This window comes from Stigmatopora nigra, chromosome 20 (assembly GCF_051989575.1).
Source record: "Stigmatopora nigra isolate UIUO_SnigA chromosome 20, RoL_Snig_1.1, whole genome shotgun sequence".
NCBI classification, from domain to species: Eukaryota; Metazoa; Chordata; class Actinopteri; order Syngnathiformes; family Syngnathidae; genus Stigmatopora; species Stigmatopora nigra.
In genome coordinates this window covers 4,244,548-4,260,042 of record NC_135527.1, presented here as the reverse complement: position 1 = coordinate 4,260,042, position 15,495 = coordinate 4,244,548, and the positions used below count along the sequence as shown (strand labels likewise).

Here is a 15,495-nt window from a genome sequence, read left to right as displayed (position 1 = left end):
TCGCACATTCACGCATACACATCAAAGGTAAATAAACATTACTAAACATAATCTTCCTTCTCACATGCTAAACACTGTACAGTCGAACCTTGTGATATGACCATTTCACCAGACAACATTTTGTCTTACCATAAAAATTTTGATCGAATAATTCGCCTATGGCAGTAGCTCTGTCCACTCTTTTTGTTTTTCATGTCTTACAGCCCCTCTATCTTTTTTTAAATTACATTTGAATATTTCTCATAACATTCATTTTTACTTTACTTTGTACATTATACCTTTTATTTTAATGATGAGTGATGAGTATGTTAATACTTTACTTCTTTTTTTTCTGTTTATGTTTCACATGTACTGTTAACGGATGCAGTTTTTTATATGTATCGTATCTTGTGCTGACCCGGCCTATCTGTCAAATTTCTAAAGTCAATGTGAAAGTCGTGCCAGGGGTGCCCATACGGTGACACTTTTTTCCTTAGGTGGCTAATGTGAAATATAAATTTTATTCTTATATTTAATCTTGCACCCTTTTGCACTCTGATGTATTAAAAGTTACTAGAATAGAATTCAATTCATACCTATTGGTTAAAATGTGCCCAACACCTTTTGTACTCCACCTCCTTCATTTGTAATAACGCCTCCCATTCATATGACTTGTCTTATCTCTGTTAAAAACACAGTTGAAGCAGCTTTTCAGCGGGAAATGGCTTTGGGGAGCCTGGAGAGTTGTCACATTCTCCGGCCTCTGAATTGTTGCATCCCCGCCTGTTAGGTTCATTAATAATTACCTTCGTCCGTAATTATCAATAACTGCAGGCAGACATCTTATTCAATTATTGACATTTAATTAAATAGAATGGATCACAGGTAAGTAACCTAAACGGAGGCGATCTTCCAAAGTATCCCTCTCGAACAGTATTTCGCATACAGCTTTAAGGCATTAAAACAAAAACAATCACGCCTTCATTTGAACTAACAATCATATAACAATTACATAAAGAAGCCCGAAGTGCGTCACGAGTGTTATGGACGTGGCAGAAACAATATCTTTGTTATGGGCTCCGTTGCTGGAAATGGCAGATATCGAGTCCTTGCCCGATCAACAACCCTCACAGTCCGATACTGGGTATTTGGATGTAGCGTCAACAATCCTTTTAAAAAAAATCCTTCTAAAAAAAATTTAGCTTATACCCGATTCCCATACTCTGAAAATGACGCATTGGGTCCGATTTCCGTTAAATTCTGATACAATTTTTGATCGGTGGGTATGCTTAAGAAAAATGTGAAGTGAGTTATTAATCTTAAGAATTAATAATTATAAAGATCAGTTTTTCACAGCCACTGCAACACTTGAAAGTGAGGTATTTTGCTTCTGCAAAATTGCAAGTGACTGTGAGTAGCAGAGAATGGTTTCGATCCATTGACCTCTGAGTTATGGGCCCAGCACACTTCCGCTGCGCCACTCTGCTTCTTCTCATCCTTACCTGTTGGGTTTATTCGATAATTACATTATATATGTGTGCATTCAATCATTTTTATATGAAAGCTTCTTTAAATTGTCTGAAGAGAACTCGGGGTCGTATCAAGTCACTGAGTCCTCGTGCCAAGGACTGTTGTCCTGACATCTCACCCAGACCGGGGCTCCGAGGACTGTTGATCTGGGTTTGCAGCGAAGATCCGTCAAGGACTCTTGATACCAGCAGATGGATATCAATCACTTCCAGGAACATTCGCATAGTGTTCCTACATCAGGACGCCCTTCTCGCTTCTTCATGGAATTGTTATGCCGTGTAAAGGCGTGATTGTTTAAATTCAAATGAAGTTTGTTTTTAGTTTCCTCTTTTTCTTATTGTTAAAAACCTTCATTGTTATTGTAATTTCAGATGTTGTTTTTGCTTACGCATGTTGGATTAATCATTAACCTTGTAATTGTTTTGATTTATGGCTTTAAAGCCGTACGAGAAATTACAATTATTAATTGTTTATCATAGATGCCTATTAAATTAAATGTCAATAATTGAATCAGATATCTGCCTGCAGTGTTTGGAAATTATATTAAAGTGTAATGAACCTATCAATACCATGACAAGCTGACTCACAAATCTAATCAATCAGACTAATCCAAGCAGACATACAGAGGCACGTGATGATTCCCACCTGCTGCCAGAGCTTCTGAGGACCACCAGCACAAGCACCTCGGTCTCGACTGTGGACTGTCACATCCATGGTGAGTTCAACCATTTTGCTGTTAAAAACTTCAATTTCAATGAAAAACACAAATACAAGACGTTCGGCGGCGCAATTAACAAAATCAAGATACCATGTCAAATTTAAACTGGCACTTTAGCTAATAGCTAATGTTACTTTACAAATCGAGTGGAAGGATTTTTTTTGTTTTATACAACTGTGAGAATTTGTGTTTTTTTTAAAGGTTTTGTTGTGATTGAATGTTTGACCACGGACTGGGCAGGGAAAACGTTTTTTTTCCTGTGTGTGGATTCGTTCTGTGATGCTTTAAATTGGCCTTTCAAGTGAATTTTTAACTACAAACTGACAAAGAAAATATGTCTAACCTGTCTAGGTTCTTTTGTGTGATTTTAAGGTTTTTGGCAACTGAATTTTTGACAACAGACTGAGCAGGAAAATGGTCTTTCACCTGTGTGGGTTTTTGTGGATTTCGGATATTGTAAAAACATAGTAAATCATACCACATGTCAAAAAGCTGTCACAAGCGTACTACCCGTGTGCATCTTTTCAAATTAAAACTTTCTTTAAACGTTACAAGCTTATTCCCTACAATGTTTGCAGTTGTTTAAATATATAGACATCATCTCTAAACTTTTTAGGTGGTCTAATACGATTAAAGTCAGAAACTGTATTGTAGTATAAGTTCAATCTTAACATTTTGAGATTGAAAAGGAGCTTATATTTATTGCTTGACATATGTGCAATTGACTTTGTTAAACGATTTTAGATTTATTTTTGGGGTTATGCTTCAAAATAGTGTGTTACTAAATTGCTTTGTATGATGTGGAAAAAGGATACATTTTCAATGTGAAATTCCCTATCGCTGTCAAATTTAATATTGTCAGGTATATTTTCTCATAGGTTGGAAAAATTTATTCACATAATATAAATGTTACTATTTTTAAACATTAAAAATTGGCAATCTTCTTGAGGATTAGCATTAGTGTCTCTAATGACACCAAAATGACAGTAATTTACTATGGAGGGGTACCCAACTCCGGTCCTCGAGGGCCCCTTTGCAGTCTCTTTTTCATATCTCCCTCCTCTACAACATCTGAACCAAATGGTCAACTCATCAGGCAGCTGTCCAGAAGCCTGATAACGATCCCAATTATTTAATTCAGGCGTGTTGATGGAGGGAGACATGGAAAACACATTTGATAGTGGCCCCCGAGGGCTGGAGTTGGGCACGCTAATGTAATGTAAATTTTATTCATTTATATTCCATACTACACATCCTAGCAAGTGTTGCGGGGGTTGCTGGAGTCTATCCCACCAGGCTTCAAGCAAAAGGCAGACAACACCAGTAAGCCGTAGGGCACAAACAACCATTTGCACTCAAAATCATACTGCCACTATTGTGAATTGAAGCCACGCCTGCCTGCACCTCAGCCGGGTGTCCCCCGCAGAGATCTGGGATAGATTGCTAAAGGTTTTGTGGAAAACTTCTGTATTAGTAGTCTAAGGCGCTGGATTAAGGCTCCAGTCTTTCAGGAGGTGTGGGTTCAAATCCCACCACTGCCAATGTCTTCTGAGCTGCTCAAGTCCCTTTTAATGGGTGCATATGGCTCTTCCCTGACATTTCAATCAAAATGTGAAAACCACTGGGGAGGGAGCCGAGTCCCGGTTGCATAAATAGGAGCCTCGTGGTTTTCCACCACTGTGTTTGTTAATATCCACAAAATACATTTGTTCTGTGTTGAAGCCATCATGGATGACAGACAATCGTCATTGTCCACTGCTCATCATCCAAGACATATCTGTCTCTTTGCTTTTACCTTCTGACTAAACCTTTTGCCTGAGCAGGAAAAAGGTTTGTCACCAATGTGGGTTGTTAAATATATTTTTAAACACACTGTTAAATTGTCTTTAAATCAAGCTTGTACATTCAGTCGACTTGGGAATTTAAAAAAAATCAATTGCAGTGCACAAAAAGCCCTTTTGTTACACACTGAGAAAATATATAAATATAAAACAGTGAACCCACCTTCTAGTCTGTTAAGAATAACTTTTGAATGCATTATTTTGCAAACAAGTGTTCTTCGTGGAACACTCCCACACGTAAATTCTGTTGGCGGCACCTTTGATAGTTAATAGCAGGCTAAACCTAAAGGCAGTGGCTCTTAGCCAGTAACCGGTCAAGTAGTCGCAGGGGCTATTTAGCCGGTAACCGGTCAAGTAGTCGCAGGGCCCAAATAGCCTATATTGCCCCATATGGCTATTTATATGGACCATGTTGTTGGAGAAGGGCAGACATCATGAATTTGAAATAATGGCTTGGTGTACTCTGGCAGGCCCATGACGGATGAGTATAGTATGGCTTGTTTAATGGTGTGGAAAGCTTCTTCAGCAGCTGGAGTCCATTCTTTAGGATCTGACAGGTTGAGGTCTTTGTCACTCATGAGGTCCAATAGTGGCTGGGTGATTTGTGCGAAGTGAAGGATCCATCCTCGACAGTAGTTGGCTAAACCAAGGAAAGCAAAGACTTGCTTCTTGGTCTGGGGGCATCTTTGAGTGCCTTCTTCCTGTTGTCTGTTAACCTTCGACCTTTTTGTGACAAGAGATGTCCCAAAAATGTGACTTTAATCTGGCAAAATTGAAGTTTAGATAACGAAGCCTTGTTCCCCGTCTTTTCCAGGTGTCGGAACATTCTAATGGACTGTTTTCGCTTTTCTTCTGCTGTTGGGCTTGCAATTAGGATGTCGTCCACATAGTTGAGGACTTGTGTGGACTCTGGATGTGGATGGTAACTTATGGATCTCTGGATCTCTGTGGAGAATATGGTTGGGCTGTCGCAGAATCCTTGTGGCAATCTGGTGGAGGTGAACTTTCTGTTGCCAAAGGTGAAGCCGACATGGTGGTGGCTTGAAGCAACTCGGTTATCATTTGTGCGCTGGCTGTCACCTGGGCCCTTTCCTTCTTGGAGCAAATGGAGTATCTCAGCGGATGAGGCAGTCTTATAGGTAACCAAGTGTATTTTGATGAATCCAGAAATGGGAACTTGGAGTCCTTGGATAAAGCATTATTTAAACTGGACTCGGAATGGGCCATTTTCATCGTCGTCATCCATCATGCGGCTGTTGGACTTGACACAGCTTTCTAATCTGGCAGTGTAATCATTTGTAGTCTCGCCCTCTTTATGCCTACATGTCCTTATTCTTTGGTAATCAGAGGGTCTCTGGAACATTGTCCCTGCTCTTCCTAGTAGCTTTTCTATTTCTCCGGTTAGGGCATGGGGGGCGTAGGCTAATATGTTTCCCCCTACATCACTTCCTGTCAACCTCTCTCTGACTCTGCCCAATCTATGTTTCAGTGAGTTCTTTAAGGCTTTCTCCACTTCAGCTCCATTCAGGTTATAGGATGCCTCTAACTGACAGAATTTTCTGGCCTATTGTTCCGCATTTTCTTCCACATCTCCGGGTCCCTTGCATGCTTCCAGGCATCCGGCCTTGGTCCAAGGTTGGTAGACCAATAAGATGGGTTGTTTCATCACCAACCTTGGCAGATACAGGCAACTCCCCATACATTGCATTTGCATACATTTCACATCTGGTATCTCCCCGATTTTAATTTTGCAGTCTGACAATAAACCCACCTCTTTTGTTGCTTTCTGACCCATATTAATCATTTACTTAATAGTTTAAACAACAATTATTTTCTAAATTACCTGAAATTGATCTCAATACTTCGTGATTCACCCAATATCTCTGAATATACCAAGACCAAAAGTCCCTGACTTTTTCTTAGGAGAGTCTCTGACTCTATTAACAGACCAAGACTATAAGTCCCTGACTTAGTCTTCGTAGAGTCCCTGACTCTATTAACAGACAGAGACTATAAGTCCCTGACTAATTCTTGTTTTACTTACGTTGGTCCCTGTCCAAAATCTATAATGCTCTATGTAGGTTGGTCCCGGACCACAAACTATAGTGTTCTACGCACGTTGGTCCCAGACCAAAACCTATTATGTTCACCGTAAGTTGGTCCCTGACCGCAAACTTTTAATACTACCGCAGTAATAATACTCATTCAAATCACACTTCACATAGACAGAAATCAAAGGCTGAACTCACGATCTTTCTCGTTCCGAACCTGCCCTATTTCGGGGACCCGTCACTAGATTACAGGAGTGGCAAGGGAAAGCCGGGTTCACCCTTTCAATGGAGGATGCTGTCGTTGTGCGCTCCGGCAATTGTTGGCTGTTGGGTCTCGAGTTTTTGGCACCCAAGTATGAGAGATCTGAAAATACAACTTCAGGAGCAGGTTAAAAAGTAGTGAGATCAATTTAACAGGAAAAGGGTTTATTATAAAACTGCAACCAGGGGAGAGAAAGGTTAAACAGTGGAGTTCTGTTCAGCGGGATGTTTTTGCAGCTCTCTATCGAATGAACAGTGGGTTCGTCTTTATATAAGAAAACAGGGCATAGTATGGTTTCTAGACAACGACCAAACTCTGGGCAATGTCCAATTAATATGTGTCAGGTCTCCATGACAATGACCAAACTTTGGGCAAAGTCTGGTTAATCAGTGGAAAGTTTTCATGGCAACGACCAAACTTTGGGCAAAGTCTGATTAATCAGTGGCAAGTTTCCATGGCAACGACCAAACTTTGGGCGAAGTCTGGTTAATCAGCTGAGTGAGCGTTAGACTGAAGATCTCAAAGTCCCTGGTTCAATCCCGGGTTTTGGTAGTACTTTGGACATTAGTGAACCTGCCCTCAATCAGCTGGCAGTCATTTTACAGTCAAGTTTGACTCTTGTCAGGGAAGATAGGGAATGTTGGAGAGCGTTCCATGAATCGACCTCGGCCTTTGTCAGTCCATTAGACTCTCTAAACCAGACCAATATCAGTTCATCTTCCAATTGGAATATTGTACTAGTAAGCCATAAGTCAATTTCTAGGCCAAGTTGGTTGTGGCTATAAGTCGGCTGAAGTAACACAGTTGGGAAAGTTTTGGAGTGTTGATCTACAGTACCTTGTTCAACCTTTGCAAAGCCATGGGTCGTTTTTTTTTTACAAACGGTTAAAATACTAGAGTGGGTGTGTGTTTCAATGTGTCACAACTTTTCCGTTATTGCATTATTGGCAAACAGATAGTTAATCACCGCCACTCCCATGGCAGTCGCTCATGCTGACTGACTGGGGCGATGAATGGCGGCACTTTACCTTCCAAAACAAATTTCTATTTGTAGATGTGTGGCAAGCAAATCTAATGCATTAATTACCTGGTTCCTTCTGGAATGAATATTGCTGATAAGGCAGGAAAAGGGGGTGGAGCTACCAGGAGCCGCAATGGGGATGTGTGAGGTTCATCAATTAACTCATGGCATGTTGGTCTTGTGGTATGATTCTTGCTTAGGGTGCCAAAGGTCCTGAAGCCAACCCTTGGATGAGTCATTGCTGTGTTGTTTGGTGATCTATGGTGGGAAAAAAAGTATCTCTATATCTGGCTCGTTGGTTTGGTGGTATAATTCACATTTAGGGTGCGATAGGTCCCGGGTCCAACTCCTGCATGACCCCTTGCTTTGATGAGTTGTGATCTACGGTCGAGTGATATGGGACATTAGCCACGTGAGAAGAAAAGTGTCACTGTTTGTGCACCCATGCCACGCTGGTCTAGTGGTATGATTCTTGCCCAGGATGCCATAGGCCATGGGTCCCACTCCTGCACGAGACCTTGCTATGTTGTTTTGTGATCTATGGTGCAGTGATATAGGACATAAGCCATCTGAGAAAAAAGTGTCATTAAATGAGCACATCTGGCTCGTTGGTCTAGTGCAGTGATTTTCAAACTTTTTTGGCCACCGCCCCCTTCACCGCCGGGCCAAAATGCCAACGCCCCCTTCACCGCCGGGCCAAAATGCCAACGCCCCCCTCTTTACCCCTTTCCAACGAACGAAGCTTAAATAAATAGAAGACAGGCGCCTCAGATATTATTCGCTAATTTCGTTTCTTTTAATAGACCAATGCGCAGTTCACCTCGAATCATAAAAATTGATAGCTGATGCATTAAGCCGGTCGCTGTGCGCATACGTCTGTGGTTAAGCGTTGCCGGCGCGCTATTGTGTGCTCCTCTGCGGCTGACTGGATGGTGGTGGTTTCCCCAGTCGCCTGCATCGACGATAAACTCGCGACAATTAGTGATATACGGTATATGCGCGCTGCTCGTGAGCGCTCGAGCAGACAACGTTTCTTGTTTCAATAAAGCTTGTTTTTTGTCGACTTTTTATTACAGACAATCAATTTTTCCGGTCTTTCTACAAACACCAACGTCACATTTTACTGTAATTGCTCCATCGCCCCCTTCACTATTTCAACGCCCCCCATTCGCCTGTTTATTCGTCAGCGCCCCCCTGAAAGTTCACACCGCCCCCCGGGGGGCGGTACCGCCCACTTTGAAAACCACTGGTCTAGTGGTATGATTCTCGCTTAGGGTGCGAGAGGTCCCGGGTCCAACTCCCGGACGAGCCCTTGCTTTTTTTGAATTGTGATCTCTTATGGGGTTTGATATGTCACAAGGTAACCTGAGAAAAAAGTGTCACTGTATGGGAACCCCAGGCTCCTTGTTCTAGTGGTATGATTCTCACATAGGATGTGAGCGGTTCCGGACCAAACTTGACTGCAAAACGACTCATGGCTTACAAAGAAACAGTTTTCAAACTGACTGCCAGCGGAATTAGGCTGAGCTTGCAAAGTCCAAAGTATTGCCAAAACGAGGAGGTAAACCAGGGACCTTTAGATCTTCAGTCTAATGCTCTCCCAACTGAGCTACTTCGGCTGATTGATAAAAACCAAAAACAACTTGAACTGTAAATTGACTCATGGCCTACTAGTATAATATTCCAATTGGAGCATTAAGTGATACTGGTCTCGTTTAGAAAGTCCAATTGACTGACGAAGCCCAAAGTAAATTTAGGGAACGCTCTCCAACATTCCCTATCCGAGCCAATTCGGGTCATGTTAATGACAAGAGTCAAACTTGACTGCAAAACGATTAATGGCTTACAAGGAAACGTTTTTTAAACTGACTGCCAGCTGTTTTAGGGTGGGTTTGCAAAATCCAATATGCTGCCGAAACCCGGGGTTGAAGCAGGGAACTTTAGATCTCCCGTCTAAATGGTTTTGGTTGAGTTTACAAAGTCCAATGAACTACCAAAGAGTGGGGTTTATTCTGGGACCTGTAGATCGGGGGTGGCAAAGTCCAGTTTTCAAGAGCCCCTATCCAGTCTGTTTAGCAAATCTCCTCCACTAACACACCCGGATCAAATGATCAACTCATCAGCAAGATATTCAGAAGCCTAATATACTGATTATTTGATGCAGGTCTGTTGGTGGAGGGAGTTATGAAAAATAGACCGGATAAGGGCTCTCGAGAACTGGACTTGGCTTACTTTGACTCACGTAGGTGAACAAAAATCAACCTAGACTGCATATTTACACACTGATTACAAGTCAATTGATCACAAATTGAATTGTAGCTGATTTTGGTTGGTTTGATATAGTCCAACACACTGCCAAAGCCTAAGGTTGAACAAGGGACCTTCAGATCTTCAGTCAAATGCTCTCTCCCCAAAGATTTATCCGCTTCAGTAGGTCAATAAAAATTAACATGAACTGTATACTGACTCTAGGGTCCCTAGTAAATAGAACTCAAATAGATTATTAGCTGATTAGATACAGTCCTAGGGAGTGCTGAAGCCCAAGATTAAACCAGGCAACTTTAGATATTAGGTCCAATGCTTTCCCATTGGAGCTATTTTAGGTCAGACTTACCACAAAAACACTCTGAACTGCATATTGTCTATTGGTTCATTTATACTGTAAGAGCTAAAATAATTCATTTTTGTTGCAAGTATTTTTCAATCCTGTTTGTGTTTTATTCATTGATTTATGTCCTTGTCAGCTGATTGGAAATCCGTTCCTTTATCAGAATACATCTCTGTTACTTGTCTTCTTCTGGCAAGATATCTTCTGATTCCATTGAGCCAAGCATTAGTGTCGAGGGAAGATGAAACTTTTAATAAATTAATTCATTCAACTTCCGTGTTGCGCATCCTTGTATCAATATTGCAAAAAATGTAAACCAAAAATAATGATGGCTTACCTATTAGGGTATGTTTTGTCCATTGTCTACATTATGAAAGAAACAAGTTTTTCCAGGGTTAAAGAAACTGTTGGGAAATGTTATTTTTTCCATGACTCTATTTGAAATGTGAATTTTCATTGCAGGGTGCAAAATTACCCAGGTTTGCTGCTCTTAATAACTACCTGGGATAGACCCAGCAAACCCTTAACCCCCTTGAGGATAGGCAATACAGAGGATGAACAAGTGAATCCATAACACCCCGCTCATCTATTTCATAAATATGTAGGCAAATCCTACCCTTGTGGCAACCAACCCTGTTCTCCCTGAATGTAAAAAAACTACTCTCATAAGATATTGCAACAAAAATGAAAACTTTCCCCATCTTAGTGGGATACTTGATATCCATACATTTTTAGATGCAGTAGTTTTTCACGGCTAGAAAAAAAACTAGAAATACGTACCCCCAAAAAATGGAAAAGGGCGAAAAGAGCACAATTTTGGTCAGCCTGCTCCACAAAGGCTAATATGTAATGTAAACTATTAGCGAAACTGCAAGTTTAAATTCAACATGGTATCTTTTTTGTTAATCCCGGCACCGAATGTCTCGTACGTCGTTTTTTTGAAAATGGAATTTTATAAATGCAAAATGGATGACTGTGAATAGCAGCACTAACCGTGGTATGACGGTCCCCAGCCGAGACCGAGGTTCTTCAACTGGCGATCCTGAAAGGCTCCAGCAGAAGGTTGGAAAAAGCCACGAGTCTCACTATATCTCAGGGCAGCCAACTACTCTGGAATTCCAGGAATTTCTCCGGAAATGCATCACAAACTCCGGACCACCTGCTTAAACTCGAGAAATCCTGAAGTTTTAATTTTTTTGAAGCAACCTTTTTGGATAAGTACCATATTTCCAATTTAAATGCCTCAACATATTTCTCAAAATTCACACCATCGCTATGGCTTCCGTCATTTTTATTCAACTTCACAATAAACCAGAAGAATTCAGTAACACGAGTGCTATGCGAATCATTACAAGTTACAAGTTTCGACGAATGATTACACTTTTGCGAGTTCAGCGAAGCAATCGATTTGGAATTGATTGCATAGGTAACCCCTATCGCTTTAACAGTCTCGTTTTTATTTTTTTCATAAGGGAAGTAACTATTATCAAGGCTGACTAAACCACCAGTTTTTTTTAAACAAATCCTATCATTTCCAGGGTTGTTCTAAAGAAAGTACTCGTACACAGTACTGACTGGTAAGTCAACCAGTCACTGGTTAAGTGCTAAATTAACGGCATTTTGGATGAAACCTCTAACACGAAACCCAGACAGTCACAGAAGTTTATTGGTTCGTATTTGACAAAATATCCCATGTTGTAGCCATCGCCAAAAAGACCAACATTTGCGCATTGCACTACATCCAAGTGTTCAGCGTGACAAGTTGGAATTACTGACAATAGAACACACGTATTATGCTGTACTTTTTCAATAGATTGCCAAAATGCAGTATTTCAATTAATGTACAAATATGTTTGATTTATATTTCCTATGCTTCTTTTTTTCTGCATTTGATAACAATTTTGCCTGAATCGCATTCACTTTAGAAACACTCTGGAATCGGGGCATGTCTACTCCTGAAATGGGGTCGGCGGAGGTTGGCACCTTTGATAGATGTTGTTGTTGTTGAGCCACCCAGGCGCCTAGGGGTTACCCTCAGCCGCGCGAGCGCTGCCACTGGAATGCGGATTAGTTCATCATTTCGACTAAATCTCTGGCAAGAAGCTGAACAGGAAAAGGGTCTATGACCGATGTGCGTAATTGTGTTTTAACGTAGCGTGCCACGTTCCTGGTTGGCAGGTCTGGGTGGTATTTTGTTGGATTCACAGGCCGCGCGGGGCGGGCCCCTCTCAGGCGACACCACGTGAACGCTTCCAACTTTGTCTCCCTTTGATATCTGTGCGATTGGTTTGATTAATTAGTTTTGAGAGTCAGCTTGTGAAAACCGGAGTGAGAAGAAGCAGAGTAGTGCAAGGGAAACATGCTGGGATCGTAACCCAGAGGTCATTGAATCAAAACCATGCTCCGCTACGAACGGTAAGTTTTTTTTTTGCAGAAGAAAACTACCCCACTTTCAAGGTTTACTTTGAATTTGGAATGTTGAAGTTACAGTATCATCACATTGTAGAAACAAAACTATCTTTTATTTTTTATGAATTTGTCAAATTGTTCAAATTAATGTATTCCTTTTACTCTTAGTTTTATATCTTAGCAAATAACGTTTCTATTTTTTTGTCTTTTGAATTTGGAAAGCTGATTTTGTCATCAAAAAGACACAAACATTATTTTTCACCAAAAAGAGCTGTGTTGGAACCACCAAAAATATTACACGTTAAATCGGTTTAAAAACATGATTGATATCTTAAGGTATGACAAAAGTACATAGTACCACTTATTTATTTTGAGCAAATTAATAGTCTTTCACACACACCATATTTCTACTAATGTTTCTCAGATCCTAGATTCAATATATAAATAATTTTCATTAAAATGTATGTTTGAATAACACTCAATTTTTTATTGGATTTGCTAGCAAATTTAATAGACAAAAAATACATTTTTTCAAATTTCTTAGGCATGTCTTTAACTGTGAAGACATATTTTCCATGTTATTTACATCACATTATTGATTATTTACTTTCTAATTTCCTAATTTAGGCTCTACTATATCGGATAGAATTGTGAAGTAAATAAAATCTTCAACAACACTCAATTTGCTTATACAGTAATACCATGACACACAAGTGTACCAACATATGATAAAATTTGAGGTATGAGAAAAATTCTGAGCAATTTTTGACTTGAGATATGAGATATTTGAGATATGAGCACACCAAATGTTTCCTGATCGGTGGAAAATTAGAACAATTAAGATGTTTTTCCATTGTAACATTCTGTTTTGTTTTTTTTCTCGGATGGAAACGGATCAATTTGTATTTTGTTAATTTCTATGGGAAGAATTGACTTGACATATGAGTAAATTGACATACTAGCTCGATCCCGCTGTAAATTCATAGCTTAATGTATTACTGTATTTGAATTAAAACACAAGATTTTCAGAATGCAAATTACAATAATACTTCGATTACAATGATCTTTCATATGGACATTGATAAAGCAAGCCAAGTCGTGATTGGCCACTGTTTATCACACCACATTTGCGTATTTTAAGTCTATCATTTCGACTAAATCTCTGGCAAGAAGCTGAACAGGAAAAGGGTCTATGACCGATGTGCCTAATTGTGTTTTTAAGATATTCCTGCCACAAATTGAGCAAAAACGGGCTTTTCTCCTGTGTGGTTTGTTAAGTCTTCTTTTTAGGTTCCCTTATGTGAATATGTTGGAACATTAACTGCGCCTGGAAAATGTTTTGAATTGCGTAGCTTGTTAATTGGGCTGTTGTAGCGCATCTGTGGCCACAGAAGGAGCAGGAAAACATTGTTCTACAGTCTGGGTTAATAAGTATTCTTTTAAGCTTTCCCTTTAGGAAAATGTTCGACCACATCCTGAGCAGGAAGATGTTTTTTCACCAGTGTGGGTTCTTGTGTGACCTTCTAAGTGGTGCTTTAGAGAAAAGGCTTTTCAACAGTGTGCGTTCCTATGATTTTTAATCTTTTCTTGTGTGCGAATGTTTGACCACAAACTGAACACGAAAACGGTTTTTCACCAGTGTGGGTTCTTGTGTGTATTTGTAAATCATGCTTTTGAGAAAAGGCTTTATCACAAATTGAACACAAAAGTTTTTCCACACTGAAAGCATTTGCAAAGTTTGTCGCCCCTGGGATTTTTCGTGATATCTTCGACATCACCATTTTCAAAAAGCAAAAGTTGTTGTCATCTGATAAAGGAGCAATTAAATTTTCTGCTCGCTATCCTTCTATTGAGCTGCCACTCAGAAGCTCCGCCCCTCTGTTGCTCACACCCAGATCATCTTCACTCTTGAAAGGCTCACTAGTTGACCATTTGACACAGTCCTCATTTTTGATTGGAGGTTGCTCTTCTCTTTTGCACTGTTCAGGGAACTCTGGCTCCTCCTATATAATTTGGGCTCCACCCCTACGCTAGCCACACCCAGATCATCCCACTTCATGGCCTCACTAGGTGACCAGGTGACATCATGTTCCTCCTTTTGGATTGGAAGTTGATCTTCTCTCATTTGTTGTTGAGGGAACTCTGACTCCTCTTCTTTGATTTGGGGGGGCTCTTTAAAGCCAAAAAACGTTTGCCCATCATTTTCCCTGAAACCTGCAAAGACAAAAAGTTCATATGCATCAGGACATGTACTGTATTTTCACGACTATTAAGCGTGTCCTGTTTTTTGCCGCAATGTCAATAACTAGTGCTATTGCTGTATTTTAGACACACAAAGGCCGGTTCTTCTTCTTCTTCTTCTTCTTCTTCTTCTTCTTCTTCCTCAATTGGTTTTACGGTTGTTGGCAGACAACGTACTGTAGCAGTATCACCCTCTACTGTCTCAGTACCTCAAATTGCCAGGTTCTCAATTCAGATTTTATACAGAAGGGGCGATGATGTTAAATTTGGTCTCTTAATACCACAGCGTGAAGAGAGAAGCTCGAAGTCCAATTCGAATCCAGCTAGCCGTGACACTAAACGAAAAGCTACATTTTGAGGAAAAAGTTAGGCAATTTTAAGGACATTTGCCTTAAATGATACATTGGGTTTGGTCTCATTGCAAGTAACAAAAAACATGTCAATATTTAAATATAAGGGTGTCTAAGGTTCATTTACAATTTACTGATCCCCAATCCCTCATATGATGACATAGAAGGTAGTGTGGCCGAGCGGTCCAAGGCGCTGGATTTAGGCTCCAATCTCTCAGGAGGCGAGGGTTCAAATCCCACCACTGCCAATAATTCATGCACTGTACATATTTATTTTGTTCCTAGTGCTTATGGTCCTTCACTAAACTGGAAGATAAAATGTGAAACTATTGGTGAGAGAGCTGAGTCCCAAACACTAATTGGAGTGTCACGTTTGCACACCACTGTGCCACTGATGGTGCCTCAAGCCTTGCGTTAATCATAATTAACTTTTTATGAGACCCAAATGGGGCAAAATTTGTGGTTTTGTTGATGGTTTGACGAAT

At 40.3% G+C, this 15,495-nt stretch overlaps 1 non-coding gene across 1 annotated transcript; it reads left to right on the top strand.

Annotated features, from left to right (window-relative positions):
* Positions 1-15,176: 15,176 nt before the first annotated feature.
* On the top strand, positions 15,177-15,258 carry trnal-uag (transfer RNA leucine (anticodon UAG)). Its single transcript has one exon. It is a non-coding gene; the product is annotated as a tRNA-Leu (tRNA).
* Positions 15,259-15,495: the final 237 nt, after the last annotated feature.